The sequence below is a fragment of the Saimiri boliviensis genome, chromosome 10, assembly GCF_048565385.1.
Source record: "Saimiri boliviensis isolate mSaiBol1 chromosome 10, mSaiBol1.pri, whole genome shotgun sequence".
NCBI lineage: Eukaryota > Metazoa > Chordata > Mammalia > Primates > Cebidae > Saimiri > Saimiri boliviensis.
Window position 1 is genome coordinate 8,244,986 of NC_133458.1, and position 27,751 is coordinate 8,272,736.

At 45.5% G+C, this 27,751-nt stretch overlaps 1 long non-coding RNA gene across 1 annotated transcript; it reads right to left on the reverse strand.

Annotated features, from left to right (window-relative positions):
- Nucleotides 1-1,001: 1,001 nt before the first annotated feature.
- On the reverse strand, nucleotides 1,002-27,412 carry LOC104651687 (uncharacterized). Its single transcript, XR_745120.3, has 3 exons — nucleotides 27,068-27,412; nucleotides 18,054-18,190; nucleotides 1,002-4,486 (listed from the first exon to the last, which is right to left on the reverse strand). It is a non-coding gene; the product is annotated as an uncharacterized LOC104651687 (long non-coding RNA).
- Nucleotides 27,413-27,751: the final 339 nt, after the last annotated feature.

Below are 27,751 nucleotides of genomic sequence, written 5' to 3' on the forward strand. Positions count from 1 at the left end.
TGTGAATATACTAAAGTACATTGAATTATACACTTTACATGGGTGAATTGTAAGGTATGTCTCAATGAAGCTGTTTTCCAAAAGTGACAGGAATAATAACTAGAATATACAAGGAACTCTTGCAAATCATCCAGAAAGAGGCAGCAGTCCCTGTGGAAACCTGGTAAAGAATCCCAAAGGCAACTAACAGAAGAGGCACCCCAAAGGGCTAAAGTTATGGAAAGATGCTCAAATGTGTATGCAAAGTATTCAACAATGAGATATAATTGTATACAGGACAGCTGCATGATGCCAAGTGTTGGCAGAGAGATGGGGAAATGGGGATCCTATGTGTGGTTGTGGTTCGGGGTTGTTGATGGTACAACCATTCTGTAGTGCACTTTGCAGGGCATGGGCAGATGAGAGAATTGCATGCTCTCCAGACTCAGCAATTCTGCCTCTTGGACTATATGTCAAAGAGGTTCTCACCCAGGTGCAGAGATGGGAAGCAGACACAAGTGGCTGTGAGAATGGGGAGCTGGAGGCCATCAGGAGGGTGGTCACCACCACCACGTGCTTTGCAGCTGGTGGATGCAAAGGCATGGATGTCCACACAGCCACTCCTGAGAATAGATTTCAGGATCATGGAAGACGCAGGATGAGTGACAGCACAATGCTGTTACATAACAGGAAACCAAGCCACCTACTTTCAGGAATGGATACACATTAGAATGGATGTCTGGTTGGGGGTGGGAGTGGGAATACACACATACACAAGTAAGAAAGATAAGAGAGAGGCCTCGTATGGGCCAGTGTTGACGACATCCATGCACTGAGGTAGAATAAATAAATAAAAGGCCTGAGAGACAGACTGAGTGATTGCAGGTCCTCACACCAGGGTAGATGTGGCTGAGGACAGGTTCCGCACCTGGAGGATGCAGTGAGGGCAGGGAGGAACGCTGCATGAAGGCAGGGAGCTGCAGCACCCCAGAAAGAATTGCAATTTTTATGTAATGGCCACAGGTAAATAGAAAGATGAATATTACAAGGTGGCTCAGAGTAAGTGCAACACAATCACGCCCAGGAGCCTGTCCTGCAGGGGCTTGGAAGGAGATTCCCCTGAAGACTGCAAGTCCTGGGACTCTCCCCTCTGCAGCAGCCTCCATAGCTGCTGTCACAGAGGACCACACACGGGGTCTTGAAATAACAGAAATGGGTCATCTCGGTTCTGGAGGACTGAAGTGTGAAATGAAGGTGTGGGCAAGGCCATGCTCCCCTTCGAAGGCTCAGGAAGAGGGTCCTTCCTCTCCCCTTCCAGCTTCTGTGTTGCCAACAATCCTCAGCGTCCCTCAGGGCCTTGGCTTGTGGCTGTGTCGCTCCAATCTCTGTCCTCACATGTCGCCCTCCTTGTCTCTGTGCTTCTTTTTACAAGGACATCAGTGATTTTATTGAAGGACTACCCAACTCCAATATGACATCATCTTAACCAATTCACCTGCAACGATCCTATTTCCAAATAAGATCAGATTCTGAGGTTCCAGGAGGGACATGAATTTTGGGGGGATGCTGTGCAACCCAGCACACCTTCTTTACCTGCCTCCTTGCAGAGAACATGTTCCTTGGCCAGTGAGTGAATCCCAAGCCCTGTGCTCTGGGAGGCTGCAGCCCTGACGATCCACAGGGAAGAGCCTGTGTGGCGTTTTGTGATACATGAGGGACTTAGGAGGAAGAGGGCACACTGGGCAGGGGGCAGGCAGGAGCAGAGTCCTGAGTTGACATGTGGTGTGTTTCCCAGCGTGGGAAAGGGTCAGGGTTGGTGGGGGGAGTGGGGTGCAGTTTCTGTCCCTGTGCTGAGGAAGTGCAGGTGGGATGTCTGAGGAGGTTAGAGTGAGGAACCTCCCCACGCGCTTCTAGAGAAGAGTGGGGTGAAGGGGGACTTGTGGGAATCCTATAGAGACAGAGGAGACAGAGAAGCCTCCAAGAGAGGCCTTGGGAAAGCTGAGGCGAGCAGAATCCCTGTGCAAAAAAGCTGGGGTAAGTCTGTTGTGTTATATATGTATTTGTAGAGATGGGGTCTTACTATGTTGCCCAGGCTGGTCTTAAACTCCTGGCGTCAAATGATCGTCCTGCCTTGGCCTCCCAGAGTTCTGGGATTACAGGCATGAGCGACCATGTCTGGCCAAGGCAGTTGTTTCTGCCCACGTGTGTGCACACTGTGGCTGGGGGCTTGGATGTGACGCTTGGAATCTGGGCTCTGCGGCCTTGTCACCTCTCTTCCTGCTCCCTGGCTTGGTTGGCCCCTCCGTACTGTAGGTGACCTTGGTTTCTGACGTGCAGTTTCTCGCTTGTGAGGTTAATGATTGCTGACAGAGACAGCACTCGGGCAAAGACCGTTAACTTCCAGTTGTTGGCTGCGTGCCTTTCTCAAAGAGGTTCAGGCCTGGGGAGGGGCAGCGCTATATGCAAAGAGAGACACGGTGTCCTGGAGCTAGGAGGACAGACATCACAGCTCACAGATGTGACTAAATCTTGATACTTTGCTTTCAGAAAGTCACAACCCATCAGAGCTGATCTGAGAGGATCTAGAGAGTGGGATTGTTTCCACGAACCACAGAGAAGAAACAGAGCCACCTGTGCCTGCACCAGGGCCTGCTGGGGGCGCCAGGGAAGCCACTCTATGAGATCTTTATGTGAATGAAGCCAACATCATAGTTTTTGTCCCTGATTAGGGAAGGCTGGTTTGCAAAAAAGAAAGTTCTACTATTTTCTGAGGCAGAGCCATTGGTCATAAGGGGCCCTGGTGAGGTCCTGATGGCTTGGGCAACCCCACTCAGATAGGGAAGAACATTCATCTCCAAGCGCTAGCCCTGCTTCTACCACTGGCTGGTGGGCTTATACTTGAGGATCATTAATTCATTCAGCAGATGTTTATGGAGCACCCATTCTGTACCAGAGAGACAGAGCAACGAACAAACAAAACAAAACCCTCCATGAAGCTCACATTTCAGTGAGGAGAGCATCTGTCGCAGACCTCCTCACTGGGACAGCTGATGACAGGGGCTGGCCCTGGGCTGGCATCTGGGAACTTGACTTTCAGGATCCTGCCCCTCTGTCCTGGCCTGCTGACTGTTTTTACAGATAATGTGGTTTGTGAACAGCCGCTTTCCTATTGGGAGTCTGGAGTCTTGTTAGCTGTGCTGTGCAGAGAGTGTGCTGACATGAGCAGCTCCAGCCTCTGCCCCAGCTCTGAGCATCTACTTCCCTGGGGAGATGCAGGTGCAGGGTGTGCTCCGTGCAGCCCTCATGAGAGAGAGAGCACAGCGAGTCTGTGCCCTGATCCCTCAGACCCTGCTGTGTCCTTGTTGAGTCTTAGCCGTGGGTATAAACGTCTGCTTAGTCTCATGAGTCCTAGTGAAGCTCTGGCAGCAGAGATGCTGTGAGGTGTCACGGGTGTCCACAGAGGTGTCCTGCAGGCGTTGGCGGCAAGTGGTGACACAGTACGTTCCAGAGGAGCACATGCTCAGGGGAGAACAGAGCAGGCATGGGGTTAGACGTGGTGGGGGCAGGGCCTGAACTTTCAGAAAGGGGGCTCCAAACAGGCTTCTTCTCCTCAATGTGGTGAAGGAATGAGCTATGGAGGATTCCTAGGGGAGAGCATTTCAGGCTGAAGAAGCAACATGCAAAGTCCTTGATGCAGAGTGAGGGCACTGCTGTCACCAGGGCGAGTGGTGGGAGACGGGTTCAGAGAGTGACCAAATGCCCCGGGTCCTCCAAGGCTGTCACTGGGGTTTTACTCTAAGCCACTTGGGAAGCCTCTGTCCGGTTTGTGCAGAGGCCAGAACAGACCTCCTCTAGCAGGTGCCATCTGGAGGTGTGGGGGGAGACAGAATGCAAAAGAGTGAAGGCCGCAGTGATGGCAGGAACAGGGAGCAGGCCAGGGGCTGGTGGTAGTAGTCTTGGTGGGTGAGGCTGGTTGCTGGGTCAGAGTTGCAAGGATGGAAGTGATGAGAAGTGGCCAGATTCTGGATATAGCTGGAAGGGAGGCTGGATGGGGGGATTTGCTGAGGGCTGGGATGTAAGAGGTGAAGAGGAGTCGGGTGACCCCGAGTTTGGGCATAGCTTCTGCTCTGCTGGGTAGCCAGGAGCTGACTAAGGATGCTTCAGTGTGTGAGCACGGCCAGCTGCTGGCTGAGCCCACTTCTGAACTTTGATGCTGGATCCCAAGGCACATGAGGTACTAGGGTGGAGACCTTTTTGAGGAATCAGAGACCAGGGCTAGGCCCCTTTCTGAGGAATCAGAGACCAGGACTGGGTCCTCCAGATGCTCTTTGTACCTTCGTTGACCATGTCTGGCAGTGCTGGGCAGCCGGCAGCTTCCCGGTGAAATCTCGCTTTCCTCCCTCCCTGCAGCTGTGTCCGGCAGCTGGGGCTGGGCAGGAGACACAGCAGAATTCTTTCTTCCCCATGGCTCTCTTTAGTAGCTACCTCCTAAAATGTTCGCTGGATTCTGAAAGAAGAAAAACACCAAGAGCCCAGAAAATCAGGAAGCAGAAGTTAATCAGGAAGCAGAGATGTGTTTGTGTTGAGCCATTTTGGTGACTATGGCATTCCAGGTGCACATGGGAGGCAGCACGTAGCATTTCAGAAATCCCCAGGGCAGTGATTGCCTTTGTGCAGCCCTTTGCTGAGCACAATTTTGGGAGGAAATACAGCAGCATGGTTACTGGGATGGAATGTAGAGCCAGAAGACCTGGGTTTGAACCCGGCTTCTTCCTCTTTTAGTTGCATATTATGTGAGAAAAGCAGTTAACTTGTTGTTTTGGAAAAGGTGATTTTCTCTGGTGGTATAATTTGATTTCTTGCTTTTTATTTTTTGTGTATCTGTTGTATGTTTTTTGATTTGAGATTACTGTGGGGCTTGCGAACACTCTTGCAACCTGTCATTTTAAGTTGATAACAACTTAACATTACTTGCATAAACAAACTAACAAGAAAAAAGAAAACTAATAAAGACTTAGACTTTATCTTTGTACCCCCATTTTTTTTTTTTTTGAGACATCATCTCACTCTGTATCGAGGCTGAAGTGAGGTGGGTGGCGCGATCTTGGCTCACTGCAACCTCCACTTCTGGGGCTCAAGCAATCCTCCCACTTCAGCCCCCAAAGTAGCTGGGACCACAGTCATGCGCCACAACACCAGCTAATTTAATCTTTTGTAGAGATAGGGTTTTGCCATGTCACCCAGCTGCTCTCAAATTCCTGAGCTCAAGAAGTCTGCCTGCTTCTGGCCTCCCAAAGCGCTTGGATTACAGGGATGCCATATGAGGTTACAGGCATGAGCTACCACACAGAGGCCTTCCCCTTACTTTTTAACTTTTAATGTTCCCATTTGTATCTTACTGTACTATGTTTTGAAAAGTTATGATTTTTGATTGGTTCATATTTTGGTCTTTCTACTTAAGAGTAGTTTATACACCACAGTTACACTGTTGTAGTCTGTGTTTGTCTGTGTACTTACTAATACCTGTGAGTTTTGTATCTTTAGACAATTTCTTATCGCTCTTTTACATCCTTTTCTTTCTGGTTGAAGTACTCCTTTAGCATTCTTTTTGTAGGGCAGGTCTGGTGTTGATGAAATTCCTCAGCTTTTATTTGTTTGGGAAAGTATTTCTCCTTCATGTTTGAAGGATATTTTAACCAGATATACGATTCTAGAATAAAAGTTTTTTTCTTCAGCACCTTAAATGTGTCATACCTCTATCTCCTGGCCTGTAAGCTTTCCGCTAAAAGGTCTGCTGCCAGATGTATTGGAGCTCCATTGTGTGCTACTCGTTTTTTTCTCTTGTGGCTTTTAGGATCTGTTTTTGTTTGTTTGTTTGTTTGTTTTTTAAATTCTTGATCTTTGGGAGTTTAATTATTAAATGTCTTGAGGTAGTCTTCTTTGGGTTAAATGTGCTTGGTGTTCTATAACCTTCTTGTACTCAGATCTTGATATTTTTCTCTAGTTTTGGGAAGTTCTCTGTTACTATTCCTTTGAATAAACTGTCTACCCCATCTCTTTCTCAACTTCCTCTTTGAGGCTAATAACTCTTAGATCTGCCCTTTTGAGGCTATTTTCTAGATCCTGTAGATATGCGTCATTCTTTTTTATTTTTTGTCTCTTCTGACTATGTGTTTTCAAATAGCCTATCTATTCTTACTAGTTCTTTCTTCTGCTTGAGCAATTCTGCTGTTAAGAGACTCTGATGCATTCTTCAGTATGTCAGTTGAAACTTTCAACTCCAGAATTTCTGTTTGATTCTTTTTAATTATTTCAATCTCTGTTAAATTTATCTGACAGGATTCTGAATTCTTTCTCTGTGTTATCTAGAATTTCTTTGAGTATCCTCAAAACAACTATTTTTTTTTTGAGATGGAGTCTCACTCTGTTGCCCAGGCTGGAATGCAGTGGTGCAATCTCGGCTCACTGCAACCCCCGCCTCCCAGGTTCAACAATTCTCCTGCCTTAGTCTCTGGAGTAGCTGGGATTACAGGTATGCACCACCATACCTGGTTAACTTTTTTGTATTTTGAGTAGAGACGGGGTTTCACCATGTTGGCCAGGCTGGTCTTCACTCCTGACCTTGTGATCCGCCTGCCTTGGCCTCCCAAAGTGCTAGGATTACAGGCGTGAGCCACTGCACCCGGCCAAAACAGCTATTTTGAATTCTCTGTCTGAAAGGTCACGTATCTCTGTTTCTCCACGTTAGTCCCTGGTGCCTTATTTAGTTCATTTGATGAGGTCTTGTTTTCCTCGATGGTTTTGATGTTTGTGGGATGTTCGTCAGTGTTTGAGCATTGAAAAGTTAGCTATTTATTGTAGTGTTTGCAGTCTGGGTTTGTTTGTGCCTGTCCTCCTTGGGAACACTTTCCAGCTTGGGCAACAGAGTGAGACCCTGTCTCAAAACAATAACAACAACAACAGCAACAACAAACAACATGAAAGATTGCAATTTCCTTCCAGATAGAGCAATCAGCCTCTTGTCAGCATCTAACTGGCTTTGAAGCTCTTCTTGCTGTAATTCCTAAATAGCTCTGGATTTGCCTCCAGCCTCACAATCCATACTCTCCAGGTATTCAAAAGGACTTGGGTGCCATGACCTAAGCTGCATCTGTTTTAGTGGGCACCCCAAGCCCAGTAACACTGTGGTTCTTGCACACTTGCAGACGTACCGCCTTGGTGGTCTCTGATAAGATCGGGAAGAGTTCTTTGGATTACCAAGCAAAGACACCTTTTTCTTCCCTTACTTTCTCCCAAACAAATGGAGTCTCTCTCTCTCTCTCTGCATTGAGCTGTCTGGAGCCAGAGGTAGAGTAACACAGGCACCCCTGTGGCCACCGCCACTGGGACCGCGCTGGATCGGATATGGAGTCCACACAGCACTGGGTCTTGCCCAAGGCCTGCTGTAACCACTACCTGGCTACTGTCTGTTTGCTCAAGGCCCTAGGGCTCTACAATCAGCAGGTGGTGAAGCCAGCCAGGCTTCAGTCCTTCCCTTCAGGTTGGTGAGTCCCCCTAGGCCCTGGGCAGGTCCAGAGATGCCATCTGGAGTTACAGATGGGAGTCTAAAACCTTAGACATCTACCTGCTTCTATTCTACTGCACCTGAACTGGCAGTCAAACCACAAGATGCAGTCCTTCTCATTCTTACCTCCCCTTCCTGCAGGCAGAGGAGCCTCACCAGGCCGATGGGGAATACTGCCTGTCGACCACTGATGTTCCATTAAGGACCAAAGGAACTTCAGTCAGCTTATAGTGAATGTTGTCAGGCATAGGAACTCATCCTTCAAGGCAGTGGGCTCCCTTGTGGCCCGTGATGTGTCCAGAAATGTTGTCCAGGAGCTAGAGCCTGGAATGGGGACCTCATAGCCCTTATCAGTGCCCTAGCATACTGTGGCTGAGCTGGTATCCAAAATCAAGACTAAGTCCTTTTTACTCTTTCCGCTCCTCTCCTCAAGCAGAAGGAAGGGGTCTCTTTTGGAGCTGTGTGCTGTGCTGCCTGAGGTTGGTGGGGAGTGGCGCAGCACTTCCTTAGACACCATAGCTGAGGTCTCCTGTGCCCCACTGGTTCACTAACTCCAAACCCAGCTCAGCACTAGGACTTGTCTAAGAATTGCAGTCCTCATGGCCTAGACTGATCCTCAAGTTCACATAGTGTCCCAAAGCACTCCAGCTGGTAGGGCGAGGCTTGCTGGAACTCCTGTTCTGATCGCTGGGCTGGGCGAGTCCTCTCTGGCCAGGACTTGTCCAAATGCTCCCTCTGTGGGTGGATGTCAGCTCATTTTTGTTTTCCGCTGTGACAGAGCAGCACTGAGTTCAATGTAAAGCCTCACAATCATGGCGCTGTCCCTCTCCCAAGTGTACATAGATTCTCTGTGCCACACAGCCACTGCCAGGGGATGGGAGAGGGGTGGCATCAGCAATTCAAGACTCTCCTTCTCACCCTCGAGTGCCTCTTTCAGCAGTATGAAGTCAAAACCAGACACAGTGGGTGCTCACTTGATTTTTGGTTCCTATGAAAGTGTTCCTTTTGTGTAGATAGTTGTCAGACTTGGTGTTCTTGCTTAGGGGTGGGGATACTTGGTAGAGCCCTTTATTCTGCCATCTTGCCCTGCCTCTAAGGTAAAGAAGTTATTTTTTTAAACCTCAGTTTTCTCATTGCATCATAACAGATGATGAAGATGTGACAAAATTATTGGGATCAGATGAGGTAAAAGGTATGCAAAGCACCTAACTAATGTTTCTGACACATAGAAATCACTCGACAAATGCTAGCTATGATGATGATGATGGTTACAGCTGGGAAAGTGTGAATGTGGGTAATACAGAGGACTCCAGGGGCCCTGAGATGTGGCAAGTCTGTGTGAGGGCTCCTTGACTTTTCTCCTTCCCCTTCTCCATAAGATCAGAGATTCGTTTAGTTCACATCTGTCTTAGTAATAAACCAGTTTCCGTAAAGCCTTCTCATTCACCCCCGTCTCTTTTGAAAGCTCTTATTTTTCTTTCCAAGTGTTCTTTTCCTTCTACATGTGAGTGAGTTGTCGGCCATCTCAGGAATCAAAGCTTCCAGAGCCAGCTGGCTTTGTAGCCAGCCCTGGGCTTAGACCTGGTCACTCATCAAGGTGGTACCCTCCAGCTCCCTGTACTGATAAGGTGGCCCTGTCAATCTGCAATTTATCACAGGTACCACTGGTAAGAAATTAACCCAAAAGTGTAATGAACCTGGGAGGTCGAAGCGGAAGTGAGCTGTGATTATGCCACTGCACTCCAGCCTGGGCAACAGAGTGAGACCCCATCTCAAAACAACAATAAACAACACCAAAGACGGCAATTTCCTTCAAGATAGAGCAATTAGCCTATTGTCAGCATCTAACTGGCTTTGAAGCTCTTCCTGTTCGAATTCCTAAATAGCTCTGGATTTCTCTCCAGCCTCACAATCTTTACTATCATTGTCTACCTCAAGGATTTTCCACCTTGGCACCTTTAATAGTTGGAGCCTGATCATGCTTGTGGGCTTGTCCTGTGTGTAGCAGGACATCTAATAGCATCTCTGGCCTCAACCTGCTAGAGGCCAGAAGCAGCCACTTGTCCCTTCGGGACAACCAAAAGTGTCTTCAGACATCGTTAGTCATTTCCTGGGAGGCAAAACTGCCGCCCCGTTGAGAACTTCCTGTCTACATTTAAGCCCTTGTGATTTGACCTGGAAACTTGCAATTGCCTCCAGACTCCCTAACTCTCTTCCTGAGCACCTCCAATCTGCCCTTCATGCTTTTGCTGGAATGTAGATCTGACCATGCCCTCTTCCTCCCTCTGGTGGGTTCTAGTTGCCTATTGGATAAAATATAAACTATTCAATTTGGCATTAAAACCCTTTTACGGCCTAGCTCCAATTTTCCTTTTGTTCTTGGTACACGAACACCCTCTCACACTATGATTAGCCATTTCCAATCATGCCAGGTTCACTGGGGGCGCCTGGCCTTTGCCGGCTTTGTTCCCTTCTCTGCAAGGCTCTCTGTCTTTTTATTCTGGGAACAAGCTCTTGCTTCAAGACTCGGCACCAACCACTCCCTACCCATGCTGTCCCAACCCTCTTCACATCTTCCACATAGCTGTCTTGTCCTCTCTGGTTCCAGGGCCCTTGCCCGTCTCCCTTATTGCACGCACCATATGGCTTTGTAATTATCTGTTCACAAGTCTGTCTCTTTTACTGCTTCCTTGAGGTCACGGATTCTATCTTAATTTATTCAAAACCAGAGACCAACACAGTGCCTGGCAAACAGTGGGTGCTCATTTTTGGTTTTTGGAGTGAATGAATAAACAGGTGACGTGGACAAGGAAGATGGAAGAGGTGGTAGGTACCTAAATGTCAGAAGTTTTAATTTCCATGTGCCATTTTAAGAAAAAAGCAGCTAGGTAACCTGGTTTCAAAGGATGCTGTTAACTCTCAGCTCAAGGGAAGAGGTGTTTTTTTTGTTGAGATGGAGACTTGCTGTCACTCAGGCTGGAGTGCAGTGGTGCAATCTCAACTCGCTGCAACCTCTGCCTGCTGGGTTCAAGCGATTCTTCTGCCTCAGCCTCCCGAGTAGCTGGGACTACAAGCACGTGCCACCATGCCCAGCTAATTTTTGTATTTTTAGTAGAGATGGGGTGTCACCATATCGACCAGGCTGGTCTTGAATTCCTGACCTTGTGATCTACCTGCCTCAGCCTCCCAAAGTGCTGGGATTACAGGCATGAGCCACTGCACCTGGCCAAGGGAAGAGTCTTTATACAACATTGCAGGCTCCTTAGGCCAAGGCCAAGGCCAACTGGGAGTGGTTTGAGTCAGCATCAGCTCCTGCCATGCGGCTGTGCAGTCTCCCAGGATCTCACACTCAGAAGGGCTCTCTTCTTGGCTTAATGCTCTGCTGCTGTCTTTAGATTCTTAATTTTTGAACAAGGGGCCCCATATTTTCACTTTATACTGGGCTTTGCAATTTATGTAGCTGGTCTTGGCTTGGGTTGAGAAGCTGGGGGAGGGAGAACAGGGCAGTGGGCAGTGAGACTAACCCTTGCAGGGAATGAAGTTAGATGAATAGGTTGATAGGATGAGAGCTGCCAGGCCAGTTATCAGCAGGCATCAGGAAGAGAGGCCCCAGGCAGACTGGAGGCAGGAGTAAAAATGTAACAGGTAATTGAGACCAAAGTCTCAGATGGTTGGTTCTGAGCTTAACCCTTGCTGGCTCCAATTCCTTCCTGTTATGATTTTCTCTTTTAGCCCCATTCTCTTCTACAACTCCCTATTGGCAGAAGCAATGAGTGCTAGACAGGGGGTAGTTTCTTTAAAAGCAAATACCTCTTTGCAGTGACACCGCACCTGGGTCTGGAGAGAGGCTGAGGACTGCAGAAACAAAATTGAAGGGGCTGGTTGACATTTGCGTCTATGTGAGCACCAGAGGAAGCCCTCAGGCTATTTAAAAATCTACCCCCAGGCTGCAAGCAGCACCATGAAAAATCAGGAGAGCCTGGCAGCTTCTTAACCACTGGAATGGTACCCCAGGGGCTCTTTCTCCAGCTAAGGGGCTTATTTTTTTCATTAAATGATGTAGGATTTTATAAATAGCAAGGAAAAAAACCACAGTATTACCATGCATCATCTACCAGAGAAGAGGGATGTTTGAGGCCCAGGCAAGTAGTTAGGACAGTAGCCAGCCCCAGAATTGGGGTTTAGGGCGTGGGGCGGGTGGGCTTGGAGAACGTCATGAGATGAAGCTTTGAGAGCTGCAAGCCAGGTTCCAACCTTGCTCTCCATTTGATTTGTGCCCCGCTAGGGTCTGGTAACATTTGGCTTTAGAAGTTTTGGTCTGTGTGAACTGTGCTAAGGAGAAGTGAGGTTGTGCCCTGTGTCCGTGTTAATGGAAGGCAGGCCTTGCAGGCAGGTGGCACTCAGAGGGACCTGTGGAGGCCACTGGTCAGTTATTCTCTGCAGTTAGGAGAGTCCTTTTCACATTAACTTGGGAAATTCTGGGTTTGGCTAAGGAACAACCAACAATGACCAAGGCTGCCATCCACTGATGGCCCTGACACCCCTGTGCTGGGGACTTGTGCACACAATCTTTTTCAATCATAGAGATGACTCTGCACAGTGGGCATCGTTCCTACTACTCTAAAGTTGCACAGCTAGTTAATGGCACAACCAGGTCTCTCTGGCTCCCAAACCTACAGCAATATCACGAAGGACATTGCTTCCCTGTGGCAGGTGGTGCCAAGACCTACAAGGGGCATTTCTTTTAAGGGGTTGTGGGGGCAAATGAGAACTTTTCTCTGCCAAAGAGTTATGTCTTGAGCCTTCAACTTTCTTTGTGCCTTTCACTGGTGTAGGCAGCCCTTTGAGATCTGCTCCTGGAAAGGGGTTTTAGTGTTTATGCTAGGATGTGTGTTTGAGAAAAAAGACCCACTGTTGCAGGAATATGCCATGCTTATGTGTGTGTCTGTGTACATTTTTTTTTTTTTTTTGAGATGGAGTCTGTCACCCAGGCTGGAGTGCAGCGGCACCATCTCACCTCACTGCAACCTCTGCTTCCTGGGCTCAAGCTATTCTCCTGCCTCAGCCTCCTGAGTAACTGGAATTACAGGCATGCACCACCATGCCCAGCTAATTTTTATATTTTTAGTAGAGACGGTATTTCACCATGTTGGCCAGGCTGGTCTCAAACTCCCGGCCTCAAGTGATCCTCCCACCTCAGCCTCCCAAAGTATTGGGATTACAGGCGTGATCCACCATGCCTGGCCCATGTAAGTATTTTTACATAACTTAAAAAATCTTCAAACAAATATTAGAAACGTTTACCATCTCCATGGCATTATAACTTATTCTAGAAGGCAGGGTTCAAGTATGATAAATTAGCTTTTTGTAGGGCTTAAAAATGTTTTGCACCCCAAGAATTGTGCTATCTCTGATGTGAAGCCATTGGAATCTGTCCTGTATCAACCCCAATTCTATGCACTGGAAGTCTCTTCTTAAAACTTAGACCCTACTTTCTACCTGGTGGCCCCAGCAGGTGGGTTTGATGACCCCTCACGCCCTGGAGAAGTTTATTTGGTGAAGGGGCACCCCAGGCCCACTCTGAGCAACCTCAAAGCCCCAGAGAGAGGAAAACTGAGATAACGTCTCTGATAACACTTACAGAGCTCACATGGGGGCATGACTGTGACCACCAGGCCAACACAGACTCCACTGCTCATGACACAGACCCCGTTTTAAGTGCTTTATGTGTGTTATCTTATTTCACTTTCCCAATAATCTTCTAAGAAAGGTGTTTTGCAAATGAGAAACCCGTCCCTGAAACATGTAATTGTTTTTCATCTGCACCAGATCCTGGGCCAGCCACACCCAGAGTCCCCGGAAAAGAACCCTGTTTTCTACAGCATGGGTGTCTTGACTAAGCCCTTGCTCCAGCTCATTATTAAGTGATTTTCCAGCACCCTCGGGATACAAGGACAATGAGGGCTCGAGCTATCTAAGACAGTGAGCCTTATGCCCAATTTGAGAAAGCAGAGGCTTTATTCTCTCAGGGGTAGGGTCCTGGGGTAGTGGAGCAGCTTGTGCTGTGTCTGATCCCTATTTTGGATGTGAGTCTTTAGCAGAAGATCTTCTCAACACTGGAGGTTTAAAGGTGCGCTGGAAGGAACTCCTGGTGGTTTTGGACACTAAGGAGTTTCCTTACTTAAGCTGGTCTGCTGGACTTCCACCAAGTCCCCTGAGGGACAACGCTAAATGCACAGTACAGAAGAAGAATGGACACTGCCCAGCATGAGCATCCAAGTGCCTTGGCAGGTTGTCTTGGCTGTGGATGTGATTCAAGGCTTCTCCCGAGTGACAGAAGGAGCTGATGAGCTGGTGTTGGCTTAGGAGATTTGTGAGCACTCAGGGTAGAAAGGCCTCTGCCATGGGGCTCCAAAACTTTCCACAGAAGCAAGGCCTTGGCTAGGCTGTGCCTCTGGGTTATTAGGTTGGCTCATCCCACTTAGCTTCCTACGTCACCAGTGTCTCCCTGAGTTGCTGATCACTGGCCTTTTCTGTTGCTCTGGGGATGGGCCATGATGCTGGTTCTCCTGGTTTTTCCTGTCTGTGACTGATGTGGGCACGGGTTGCCCTGAGGTGTGAGTGCCACAATGTTCCTGGGTCTCACAAGCATCCAACTGTTTGCTTTGTCCTACAGGCCCTTCACTGTGTCCCTGTTCTATACGGTGTTGGTTTGTAAGGGAGGCAGCCAGAGCCTGGAAGCCCTTCTCCAGCTTTCACTGCCTGGGAGATGCTGACTGAAGGGAATCATGCAGATCCTAAGAAACCTCAGTGGAGGCCCTGTGGAGCCCCTGCAAAGTCCCCGCAGCCCCACGCCCTGGACCAGAGCCATTGTGGGCTGCTCTCCCCGCTGGCTGCACGTTGGAATCAACCAGGCAATGTTCCTAACTAATGATGCTCTGGGGTCCCACCTCTGGTTTCTGATTTAGTTAGGGGGACCTGGGCTTGGAGGGTTTTTTGTAAAAGCTCCACAGTTGATTCCAAGGTGCAGGCAAGACTCAGAGTAGCTGAGTCTTAGAGCAGCTCCACTGATAAAAAAGAACTCAAAGCAGGCTCTGATAGTGCTTGGAGAAATCTGCTTTGCTTTTTTTTTTTTTTTTTTTTTTACTTGACATAACTTGTATGTTTTCATTGTGTATAATACAATGTTTTGATATACATATACATTGTAGAATGGTTAAGTCTAGCTAATTAACAAATGTATTACTTCACATAGTTATCACTTTGGTAAGAGCACATAATATCCATTTTCTGCATTTTTCAAGAAGAGAATATATCGTCATTAACTATAATCACCTTGCTATACAACAGATCTCTTGGAATGTATTTCTCCTAACTAGCTGTAATCATGTATCCTTTGACTGACATCTCCCCATATCCCAGTCTTCTCTAACCAATCTAGCTTCTACATCTATGAGTATAGGGTTTTTTAGATTCCACATGAATCTTGGTGAGTGGGGCGATATGGTATTTATCTTTCTGTGCCTGGCTTATTTCACTGACAGACTGTCCTCCAAGTTCATCCTGTTATCACAAATGGCAGGATTTTTTTATGGCTGAGTAGTATTCCATATGTATAAATACAACACGTTGTCTTTATCCATTTATCCTTTGATGGACATTTAGGTTGATACCATATTTTGGTTATTGTGCATAGTGGTGTGACAAATATGGGAGTGCAAATATCTCTTCAACATCCTGATTTCAAATCCTTTGAATATATATCCAGTAGTGGGGTTGCTGGATCATATTGTAGTTCTATTGTTAACTTTTTTATGAACCTTCACACTGTTTTCCATGATGGCTGTGCTAATTTGCATTCCCACCAACAATATATAATTTCCCTTTTCTCCACAGCTTTTATGGCACTTGTTATTTTTGCCTTTTTGATAATGGCCATTCTGTCTGGAGCAAGGTGATATCTCCTCGTGCTTTTCCTATTTGCATTTTCCTGATGATTAGTGATGTGGAGCATTTCTTCATACACCTGTTGGGCATTGGGGCGTTTGTGTGTCTTCTTTTGCGAAATGTCTATTCAAATCTTTTGCCAATTTTTCCTTGGGTTATTCATTTATTTATTTAATTTGCTATTGAGTTGTTTGACTTCCTTACATATTTTGGATATTAACCAACTGTCAGAAGTACAGTTTGCAAATATTTTCTCCCATTCCTTAGGTTGTCTTTTTTGCTCTGTTGGTTGTTTCCTTTATTGTGCAGAAGCTTTTTAGTTTGATGTAATTTCATTTGGCTCTTTTTGCTTTTGTTGCCCATGCTTTTAAAGTTGTATTTTTTAAAAAATTATTGCCCAGACCAATTTCATGGAGCTTTCCCCCATGACTTCTTCTAGTAGTTTAATAGTTTTGGGTCTTGCATTCAAGTTTTTAATCTATTTTCAGTTGAATATGATGAGATATAAGGGTCTAATTTTGTTTTTCTGCTTGTGGATATCCAGTTTTTCAAACACCATTTTATTGAAGAAACTGTCCTTTTTCCCTTGTGCTATCTTGGCACCTCTGTTGAAAATCAGTTGGCTGTGAATGTGTAGATTTATTTCTGGGCTCTCTATCCTGTTCCATTGGTTTATGTGTCTTTTTATGCCGGTACTATGCTGTTTTGGTTATTATTGCTTTGCAGTATACTTTGAGGCCAGGAAGCATGGTGCCTCTACTTTTGTTTTTTTTGTTCAAGATTTTTTTCAGCCTTAAAAAATTTTTTTTCTTTATATTATGGGGTACATGTAGATCTTGCAGGATTGTTACATAGGTATACATGTGCCATGGTGGTTTGCTGCCTCCATCCTTCTATCACCTACATTAGGTATTTCTCCTAATGTTATCCCTCCCCAATCTCCCCATCTCCTGCTATCCCTCCCCTAGCTCCTCACCCCCCAACAGACCTCAGTATGTGATGTTCCCCTCCCTGTGTCCATGTGTTCTCATTGTCGATCACCCACTTATGAGTAAGAACATGTGGTGTTTTGTTTTCTATTCTTGTATCAGTTTGCTGAGAATTATGGTTTTTAGATTCATCCATGTCCCTGCAAAGGACATGGACTCATCCTTTTTTATGGATGCATAGTATTCCATAGTATTCCATGGTTGGTGTATATGTGCCATATTTTCTTTATCCAGTCTATCATTGATGGGTATTTGGGTTGGTTTCAAGTCTTTGCTATTGTAAATAGTGCCTCAGTGAACATATGTGTGCACGTGTCTTTATAATACAAAGATTTATAGTCATTTGGGTCTATACCCAGTAATGGGATTGCTGGGTTAAATGGAATTTCTATTTCTATATCCTTGAGGAATCACCACACTGTCTTCCACAATGGTTGAACTAATTTACACTCCACCAACAATGTAAAAGCGTTCCTATTTCTCCACATCCTCTCCAGCATCTGTTGTCTTCAGATTTTTTTAATGATCTCCATTCTAACCGTGAAGATGGTATCTCAACGTGAGATGGTATCTCAACGTGGTTTTGATTTGCATTTCTCTAATGACCAGTGATGATGAGCAGTTTTTCATATGTTTCTTGGCCACATAAATATCTTATTTTGAATAGTGTCTGTTCATATCTTTCATGTGTGTGTTTCCATACAAATCCCAGGATTACTTTTGTTATTTCTGTGAAGGATGCAATTGGTGTTCTGATGTGCCTTGCTTTTAAAAGTTTAACAGCAGATTCTCATTAAGTTTTAAAGATTTTTCATCTTTAAAACACTTGATTCTAAGGAGCGGAAATTTCCACTTGTTTCCAGCTGGAATTTCCACCTCCAAGCTGAAGTAAGTGGAAATTTCAGCTTGACCTCCACATCCAGGTCAAGATCAAGTATCAGCACCTAGCGAAGCACTGTCATGGGCTGAACTGCTTACCCCAAGTTCTTTATGTTGAAGTCATACCCCTACTGCCTCAGAATGTGACTATATTTGGAAATAGGGTCTATAAAGAAGTAATTAAGTTAAAATGAGGTCATTAGGGTGAGTATTAATCCAACATATCTGGTGTCTTTATGAGAAGGGGTAATTAGAACACAAACATGCACAGAGGGATGATCATGTGATGAGGAGAACACAGGGAGAACACAGACATCTGCGAGCCAAGGAGAGGTCTCAGAGGGAACTAACCTTGCAGATGCCTTGGGCTTAGGCTTCCAGCATCCAGACTGTGAGAAATAAACGTGTGCTGTTTTAGCCTTCCAGTTGTGGTACTTTGTTACGGCAGTTCTAGCAAACGAATACAGGCACCAACCAAATAACGCACTGTCATAGTCACATGGAATCAAGGCTCAGACGAAAGGACCTGACAGGCCTCTAGGAGGACTGGGAAGGGGGAGCAGGTAAGTCTTACCTGAATCTCTGCACCCCATACCACGTTGGCCAGTCCAATGCCTGGGATTTGGTTTGTAAACCACCATCTCTGGAGTTATGTTTGCTGCCTTCGCTGCCTCTGAGGGTTAAGCAAAACTTACCTAGGCAGGATGAGTAGGTGAAGGATGAGGGTCCACGTGGTCACCCAGTCTGGACTCTTGGGACCTTCTTGGTTGGCAGGTCCAGAAGTTTTCTTCAATATAGCTTTTCCTTTAGTCCACCTTGGTCACACCATAGCCTGTAAAAAAAACTAGGCTTTTGGCTGGGCATGGTGGCTCATGCCCGCAATCCCAGCAATTTGGGAGGATGAGGCAGGTGGATCATGAGGTCAGGAGCTCAAGACCAGCCTGACCAACATGGTGAAACCCCACTTCCGTTAAAAATACAAAAATTATCTGGGTGTGGTGGTGTGCACCTGTAATCCCAGCTACTCAGGAGTCTGAGACGAGAGAATTGCTTGAATCTGGGAGGTGGAGGTTGCAGTGAGCTGAGTTCATGCCACTGCACTCCAGCTGGGAAGACAGAGTGAGACTCAATCTCAAACAAAAACAAAAACAAAATTAGGCTTGTTGGACCAAGCAATCTAATTATTGGTGTTTTTCCACTTGTGGAAAAAATGTGCATAATGCATTTGTATGTCAGTCTGTTTATTTGTTTATCTATCTATCTATCACTAGTGGAAAGATCATACAAAAATATTAACAATGATTATCTCTGCGGTGTGAAATTATGGGTAATTTCTTGTCTTTTTGTTGTACTTTTCCATATTTCCCACTTTCCTCCAATGGGCATGCATTTATTTTTATAATCACAAAAAAGCAATAAAAAAGTCTATAACAAAAATATGATGTTTAAGAATCCCAAGTTCTTGACAAAAAAAAAAGGTATCTAGTACATGGCAAAGATAGGGAGAAATTACATCAAAATATTCTTCTTAGTTGTTGCTGGATTGTTAAGTCCTTTAGCCTCTAGATTAGTTCAGAATGAGAAAATTTAGAAACCTCAAGGGCTATGTTTTGAGCCAGTTTCACAGTGCAGTCATAAACCCGACCCCAGGGCACAGCATAATCTTTGTAGTGAGAGGGAAACAATGGCACATATGTCCCAGAGAAAGAGACAGCTCATAATTCTTTTCCCTGGCAGCCTATTAAAGCTTCTCAGACATTGGACTAAATTGTCCTTTCTTCAAGAAGAAGTGAACTTCCGTGTCCTTGAATAAAACCCAAAATAAGTTATGGAGATAAGCCAGCAGCTCTTCTCACAGAGCCAAACATCACTACTTGTCTGTCCTCCACACCCAGGTCTGTTTTCAGAACAAAGCAGATTTCTCACTCCAACTGGAATGCAAAGAAACCAAGGCTTTGCTGGCCAAAGGCCATTGCATCATTATTTGGCAAATTCCTTCATCCATTTATGCCCCAATTGAACCAGATGCAGATTCTGTGCCCAGCACTGTGCTAAGTGCTTCACGTGTATACTTTATTCACTCCTCACAATGACCCTATGAGAGTCATCAGGTTACAGATAAAGAAGTGAGAACCAAGACCTCAACCCACTCTGGCAGTGGTTCCAGAGCTGCACAGCTCTACCACACTATACTGCCCTTGCTGTGGAGACACAGATACGAAAAGCTCTGGCTCTGCCCTGGGGGACATGAACTGGAGTGAAGAGAGTAAGATCTCCTCAAGTAAGGGTCAAGTAAACAAGTAAGGGTCATTAAAAGGCCAAGTGCAAAGAGCAAGGTATATACAGGGCATGGAGGAGGGAGTGACCCACTCACCCAGGGTGGGGCAGTGGTTTACGAAATGTTTCCCAGAGCAGGTGACCTTTGTACTGGGTCTAATGAGGCTGACAAGGGCAGCCATGTGTGAGGGGAATAGATGCTAGGGGTGAGGTTATTACAGGCCAAATGCGCAATGTCAGCAGCAGGTTCGAAAGCACAAACATTAACCTCCACTCTTCAGCATTGGACATGTGTCATCTACGCAGAAAATCAACAAAGAGACATTAGATTTAAACTCCACTATAGACCAAATGGACCTAACCATTTGCAGAACATTCTATCCAACACTGTAGAATATACATTCTTCTCATTGGCACGTGGAACATTCTCCAGGATAGACCATATGCTAGGCTTCAAAATAAGCCTCAACAAATTTCTAAAAATCATGTCAATTATATTCTTAGAGCACAATGGAAAAAAATTAGAAATCAATACAAAGGGGAACACTGGAAACTATACAAATATGCGGAAATTAAACAATATGCTCCTGAGTGACCACTGGGTCAATAAGAAATTAAAATAGAAATTTGAAAAATTCCATGAAAGAAATGAAAATGGAAATGCAGCATGCCAAAACCCGTGAGATACAGTAAAAGCTATGCTACGAGGAAAATTTAGAGAAATAAATGCTTCCATCAAAAGGTAGAAACATTAAAATTAACAATCTAACAATCCACCTAGAGGAATTAGAAAAGCAAGAACCAACCAACCCAAAAGTAGTCGAAGAAAATAAATAATAAAGATCAGAGCAGAACTAAATGAAATAGATATTAAAAAACACTACAAAGCATTAATGAAACAAAAAGTTGTTTCTTTGAAAAGATAAACAAAATTGACAAACTGCTAGCTAGATTAACCAAGAAGAGAGACAACCCAGATAAACAAAATCAGAAATGAAAAATGACATATTACAGCAATTATCACAGAAATACAAAAGATTATCAGAGACTATTATGAACAACCATAGTCTTATAAATTGAAAAACCCGGAGGAAATGGATAAATCACTGGAAACATACAGGCTACTGAGTCAGGGAGAAAGAGAAAACCTGAACAGACCAATAAGTAGCCAGACTGATTTGTTAATAAAAGGTCTCCTAATAAAGGAAGATCCAGGAATGAATGGATTCACAGCTGGTTTTACCAAATGTGCAAAGAAGAACTAATGTCAACTGTCCTGAAACTATTCCAAAAAAATGGAAGAGAAGGGACTTCTCCAGAACTCATTCTATGAGGCCAGCATCACTCTGATACCAAAACCAAAGACACAAAAACAACAAAAAGAAAACTATAGGACAGTTTCCTTGATGAACAGAGACACAAAAATTCTTAACTAAATACTAGGAAACCAAGCCCAACAGCACATCAAAAATCTAACATACCATGATCAAGTGAGATTTACGCCAGGTGTGCAACACAAATAAATAAATGTGATACATCACATCAACAGAATGAAGGACAAAACCATATGATCATCTCAATAGATGCAGAAACAGTATTTGATAAAATTCAATATTTTTTAGGATAAAAAACTCTCAATAAACTAGGTATAGAAGGGACTTACTTAAAATAATAAAGACTGGCCAGGCGCGGTGGCTCATGCCTGTAATCCTAGCACTTTGGGAGGCTAAGGAGGGCGGATCATGAGGTCAGGAGTTCGAGACCAGCCTGACCAATATGGTGAAACCCTGTGTCTACTAAAAATACAAAAATTATCTGGATGTGGTGGTGTGCACCTGTAGTCCCAGCTACTTGGGAAGCTGAGGCAAAAGAATCCCTTGAACCTGGGAGGCAGAGGTTGCAGTGAGCAGAGATTGCGCCACTGCACTTCTGGGCAACAAAGCAAGACTCTGTCTCAATAATAATAATAATAATAATAATAATAATAATAATAATAAAGACCATATATGACAAGCCTGTATGAATGAAATCATGTCATTTGCAGCAACATGGATGGAACTGGAGGCCATTATCTTAAGTGAAATAAGTCAGGCACAAAAAAGACAAATATCACACATTCTCACTTATACGTGGGAGCTAAAAAATTTGATCATATGGAGGCAGAGAGTGGAAACATGTAGAACAGAGACTGGGAAGTGTGATTCAGGGGAAGTGGGGAGGATGAAGATAAGGCAGGCTAGGTAGTCAAGGAAGTAACTATGTCCTTGGGACTTCACAATCTGGGTGACCTCACCGTCAACACAATAAGCCCCAGCATTCACATTGCAGTAAAACTCATTCAAGCAAAATTGTCTCCAGTAAGAAAGTTCCCCTGTAGAGGGCAGGCACATTTTGATTTTATCTGTCCTCAGACTGACCCTTTGCTCATTATAATAATAAAAGACACCCTTGGTTGGAGATATAAGATGCTAATGAGACATGGAATACATGAACAAGCATGCACAGCCACTGTGCATGTGCACCCAGAGAACCAGCCAGAACATGCTTCCTAGCAACACCCTTTTCCACACACTCATGAATAATCAGGTAAGGCTTCCATAAAGGGAGTCTCCCTCAAGCGGGTCTTTACTGTCTCATCCTCATGGAAGCCCACCCTGAGTCCTCTCTCAGGGTGTTCTGCCTATTCTGCAACTAAGTTTCTTCCTCCTTTGCAATTGCTCTATGCTGCTGTGTGTCTCTTGTTTAAATTCTTTTAAACTAAGAAGACAAGAACTGAGGGTTCACAGCAACCATCAGCAAAGAGAAGTGGGTTAAAGCATATAAACATACAGTAAGATAGAAGGAACAAATTCCCTCAATTTTTGACAGCAGAGTAGGGTGACTATACTTGAGTATAAATGTACAAGTATAAAATGTATTGTTGGGTGATGGACATCCGGAGTACCCTGACTTGATCACAATACATTATACATAAGTAACAAGTTTTTTCAGGTTTACCCCATAGATGTGTACAAAAACAAAAAAGCACAAAAGCTGGAAGCAGCCTGGAGTCTGTCAGGAGGAGAATGGATGAATAAGGGAACTATCTGATTGTGACCTATTTATTGGATGAAATTATTACTCTGCAATAAAAAAGAACAGACTGCTCACACCTGTAATCCCAAGCACTTTGGGAGGCCAAGTGGGTGGATCATGAGATCAAGAGATCGAGACCTTCCTGGCCAACACGGTGAAACCCCATCTCTACTAAAATTACAAAAATTAGCAGGGCATGGTGGCACGTGCCTCTGGTCCCAGCTATGCGGGAGGCTGAAGCGGAAGAATTGCTTGAACCCAGAAGGTGGAGGTTGCAGTGAGCTGAGATTGCGTCACTGCACTCCAGCCTGGTGACAGAGCAAGACTCTGTCTCAAAAAAAGGGAACAGACTGATACTGATACAGCATGGATGAGTCTTCATGACACTGTGTCAAGTAAGAGAAGCCAGATTCAAAAGATGAAGTCCTTTCCTGAACACTTACTACATGCCATGCACTATACCAGTCCTTTCCTGAGCATTTACTACATGCCAAGCACTACACCAGGTCCTTTCCTGAGCACCTACTACATGCCAGGCACTATACCAGGTCCTTTCTTGAGCACTTACTACATGCCAGGCACTATACCAGGTACTTTCCTGAGCACTTACTACAAGCCAACCACAAACCAGGTACTTTCCAGGATTACTCCAGCTATAGGAAGTTCTGAAGGGGCAAAAACCCAGTGGCTGCCTCTAGGAGGTGAGGGTGAGAGTGGGGACAGACTGAAAAGGGACATGAGCGTGTTCTGGGGGTGATGGTAACACCATCTTGCTGGGAGTTTGGGTCACACAAATGTATGCATTTGTAAAAACTCATTAAATGTGCATGTGGTAGGCTGAACAATGGCTCTCCAAGAGGGCCACATGCTGATTCCTGGAAGATGTGAATATGTTGCTTCACATATCAAAAAGGACTCTGCAGATGCGATTAAACAGAGGATCTTGAGATGGGAGATTATCCTGCATTATCCATGTGGAACTGATGTAATCACAAAGTCTTTATAAGAAGAAGGCAGGGGATCAGAGTGAGTAGGAGATGTAACTACGAAAGCAAGAGGTTGGTGCTGTGGGGAAGGGGTCATGAGCCAAGGAATGCTTTGGAAGGTGAAAAAGCCAAGGAAACAGATTGTCCCTTCAGAGATACCAGAAGGAACCAGCCCTGATTACACCTTTACTCTGGCCCAGCCACACTGACTTTGGACTTCCAAGAGAATAAATTTATGTCATTTAAAGACACCATGCATGTGGTGACTTGTTACCATAGCAAGAATACTAATACGTGGCCCCTAATGTTTGTGCATGTCATTGTATGTTAATTTTACATACAGTGGGAAAAATTTCATTGTGTGTTAATTTTACATACAAAGAAAAAAAGAACTAGTAACACATCCGGAACTCTAGTTAATAATATGCATGCTGAAGCATTTAGGGGTAAGTGTGCAGATGTATACAACTTACTTTGAAATGCATAAAAATGGGATGGATAAATGAATTGAAACATGATAAAGCAAATATAGGACTGTATTGTAGTGTCTAGATAGACAGGTATTCGCTGGTAAATTTTTTAAAGTTTATTTTTGAAAATGTTCATAGTAAAATGTTGAGGGGAAAAAGGCAGAGGCTTGACCCTCTATGGTGTTTAGGAATTGTGAGTAGTTCTGCACAGCTGGGTGGTCTGTGTTGGGGTAAGAGTAGTTGGCTCTGTCAGTCAGAATGCCGGAGGAATAGGGAAGAAGATGTGGAGAGAATTTGGACTTTATCCTGTAGGCAACGGGAGCCAGTGAAATGCTTTAAGCAGGAAGGTACAGAAGAGGATTTGCCTTTTCAACTCTCACTGCACAAGTCACATCCCCGACTGAATTCTTTGAACAGCTGCTTACTTGATTTGAAATGCAGGTCATTCGAAGAGAAGTTAGAGGTTAATTTAGCATTAGTCAAAGGAATTCTTCTCTCTCTGTTTGCCTCATCATTGGTAGTGAGGAATCAACCTGGAGGTTCTCTCAGCAACAAGTACAGATCTGAAAGCTGACAATTTGTAGGAAAATGGCAGTTAATTCTAGTCTCATCTTTAAGGCTTAACTGTTCTTGGGGGTAAACTACATGAAGGAAAAAATATAAAACCTTTCTATAGAACAAGTAACTGAGGTGTTTATTCAGTGAAATGATGAAGAAAAGGCCCAGAATCAGTAGTCAGAGCATCTGGATTCAAATCTCAGTTATGACATTTTCTAACTGTGTGCACTTGGGCAAATTCTGAACTTCTCTGAGCCTTAGTTTCCTAGTTAAAAAATGGGGACAACACTAGTCAGGGCCTCACAGGGTTGCTGTGAGGATTCTAATAAAGGAGATAAAAGTATTCACCATGAAGTACCTTGTGTAGTGCTTAGCATGTAGTAAGTACTCAAGAAATGTTCAGCATTTTCATTATTGTTCACTGACCTACTTCTCAAAAAGCATGGAAGCAGAAGCTTAGCATACTCCTGGCTTGTACCATTCTTCCACTGTCATGAAAATGATGCTCAAATGCCTGCCTTTAGTCTAGAAAATTCTGAGCTTCAGACCCATAGTCCCATTTTCCTCATGGGCATTTTTATTTGCCTAGCCCACAGGTACCTCATACTCAACAAACTCCAAGCAGAACGTATTAAACCCCTGGTTTCTGTGCCTCCCTTATCATACCCCCACATGTTTCTGTGCCTCCATTTTCATGGGGAATGCTACCATCAACCCCCAAATGCTCTAGCCAGGCATCTGAGAGTCCTGCCAGATTCATGTTTCTTCCCCTCCCAATCACACCCAGTACCCCAGCAAGTTCTATTTCCTGAGAATTGCTTCCTCTATCTCCTACACTCCATTCCCTCCTGTATTGTTTTGGATTGTGCTCTTGTTATGCTTTACCTAAATTCCTACAGTAGACCCCTACTGGCCTTCCTGCTCCTAAACTTGCCTCCTCCAAATATAGTCTGCCTCTGCTAGAATGACCTTTCCACAGTGGGAATCTGACCATTTGCTACCCTGCCCCAGTTCTCCAGAGGCCACCCACTGGGATATGTTGGCTTGTGTTTATACCTCTAGGGTCTGATCTCTCATCAGTCCCAGCGATACCAGCCCACCTAAGCTCCTATCTCTGCACACACCTCTTCCCTGGAACACTGTGCCCCTTCCAACCTTTGCCTGGCTGCTGCTGACTCTCTGATGTCTCCCTTTCTCCCTTGATCATCTTCCTCTCCCTGCTGTGTCCCCATCTGGTGCTAACCTCCATCATAGCCTTGGTCTCCCAAGATATCCATGGACTGTAACCTTTGCCTCTTAGCTCTGCATGGCCAATGCTTAGCGCAGCAGCTGGCAATTGTAGATACTATATTGTAAATGGAGTTGATTCCAGGATCAAAGGGGAGTAAAGTTGAAGAAAAAGAAAAGTCAGAAAAGTCAGGGTCCTGCTAGAAAACCGCATGCTGAGAAGGAGTGACGAGTTTAAAGAAGGGACTATTTACCAAGATGAGGCAGGGGCAAGGACATCGCCAGGGGAGTTGAAGCGCCCTGAGGCTCGGCACAGTTGGAAGCCATTTTCGCTTTTAGCTAAGTGAGAAGAGGCAAGGAGAGGGCATGGCTAATAGGGGGAGATTTGCAGGACACAGCCACCCGCACAGATCGGTGGCTTTTGGCAGAACAGTGACAAGCCAGACTGTGATCCGGCACAGAGGAAGCCAGGGGAACAGACACTTTGATCTCATTCCTTTCTCTTGTTTTTGTCTTCAGGGCTGGCCACATACTGCTACTGGGAAGAAGGCTCAAACATGAATCCTCTCAGGCATAACCACTTTTCTTTCCACCCTTCTATTCTGAGAACCCAAGCTCAACCCATGTGCTCTCCCTTTAGGCAGAAAATGTAAGAGTCAGAAGAAAATGTCAGAATCATAAGCTGAAGAAAGAATTTGGAGTTCCAAAGGAATTCTGTGCCACCTGCCATCTGGCAATTCCCCTTCCCAAGTAGGCAATGGCATGACAGTAAAGCCGCACCCTGTTCTGAATAGGCAGAGAACCGGACTTAGCCTGAGGACTTAGGTTGAGGTGGGTAATATTCGAAAAGACCCATTTGCTAGGGCATCTCAGGCAAGGGACAGAGGCCTTTGCAGGCGAGGCTGCAGGGAGAGGCAAACACAGGAAACAGTCCTGATTCCAAGGGTTACAATTGGTTGAGGAGGCAAGGCAGCCACAAAGAAAGCGCGGCGTGTTCGGGCCAGGTGGGTGCTTCCTTAGAGAGGACAGCACTGCCTATTTAGAAACAGATGGGCCAATCCTTGTCCATCGAGATGGGGTCGGAGTGATTGCACAAAAGCGTAGCTACCCCGTTACCTCGGCTGCCATCACTTGCCCTCCTTCCATGCCCACCAGGGACGGCGGAGGAGCTTGTCCTTTCTGCAACCTGACCCTGGGGAGGAGGTGAGGCAGAGGGCTCCCAGACGCCGCCCTTGGAGGTCCTAGCGCAGCCGGGTGACGCCGGGGCAGGAGGGCCGCGGGAGTGGGGTTGGGGAGGGCCACTGGGTGGAGGCGCCCCTTGGGGCCGCGTCTCGTGGCGCCGGCTCCAGTTCCACTTCGGCTCCCGACCCTCAATTCCTGCCTGCGGCCCGGGGCCGAGGCCTTCCCCTCAGCCACCCTGCTGGCGGGCCCCGTCGTTCCCAGGTCAAGTTAAAGAACCAAAGTGTGTAATCCTCCCAGTCGGGGAGCCGCCATATCCTAGTATCCAATGGACAACCTGCTTGCCGCTCACTCTCTAACAGCCAATGATGAGGGAGACTTTGGCTAAGCCACGCCTCCCCACCCCATGAATGCGAACAGCGCCACCTCGTGTCCCTGTAGCACAGCTTCAGGGAGTTTGGAAGTACGCCTGGTTTGGGATTCACTCAGCAAATATTTAATGCGCGTGTGCTATGCGCAAATAAAATACCAGGTGCTGTCTTCCTCCACATGGCAGGGACAGACACGTGTTCCTCAAGCTCACTGGGTATAACATCGCCTAAGTTATTCTCATCTGTTACC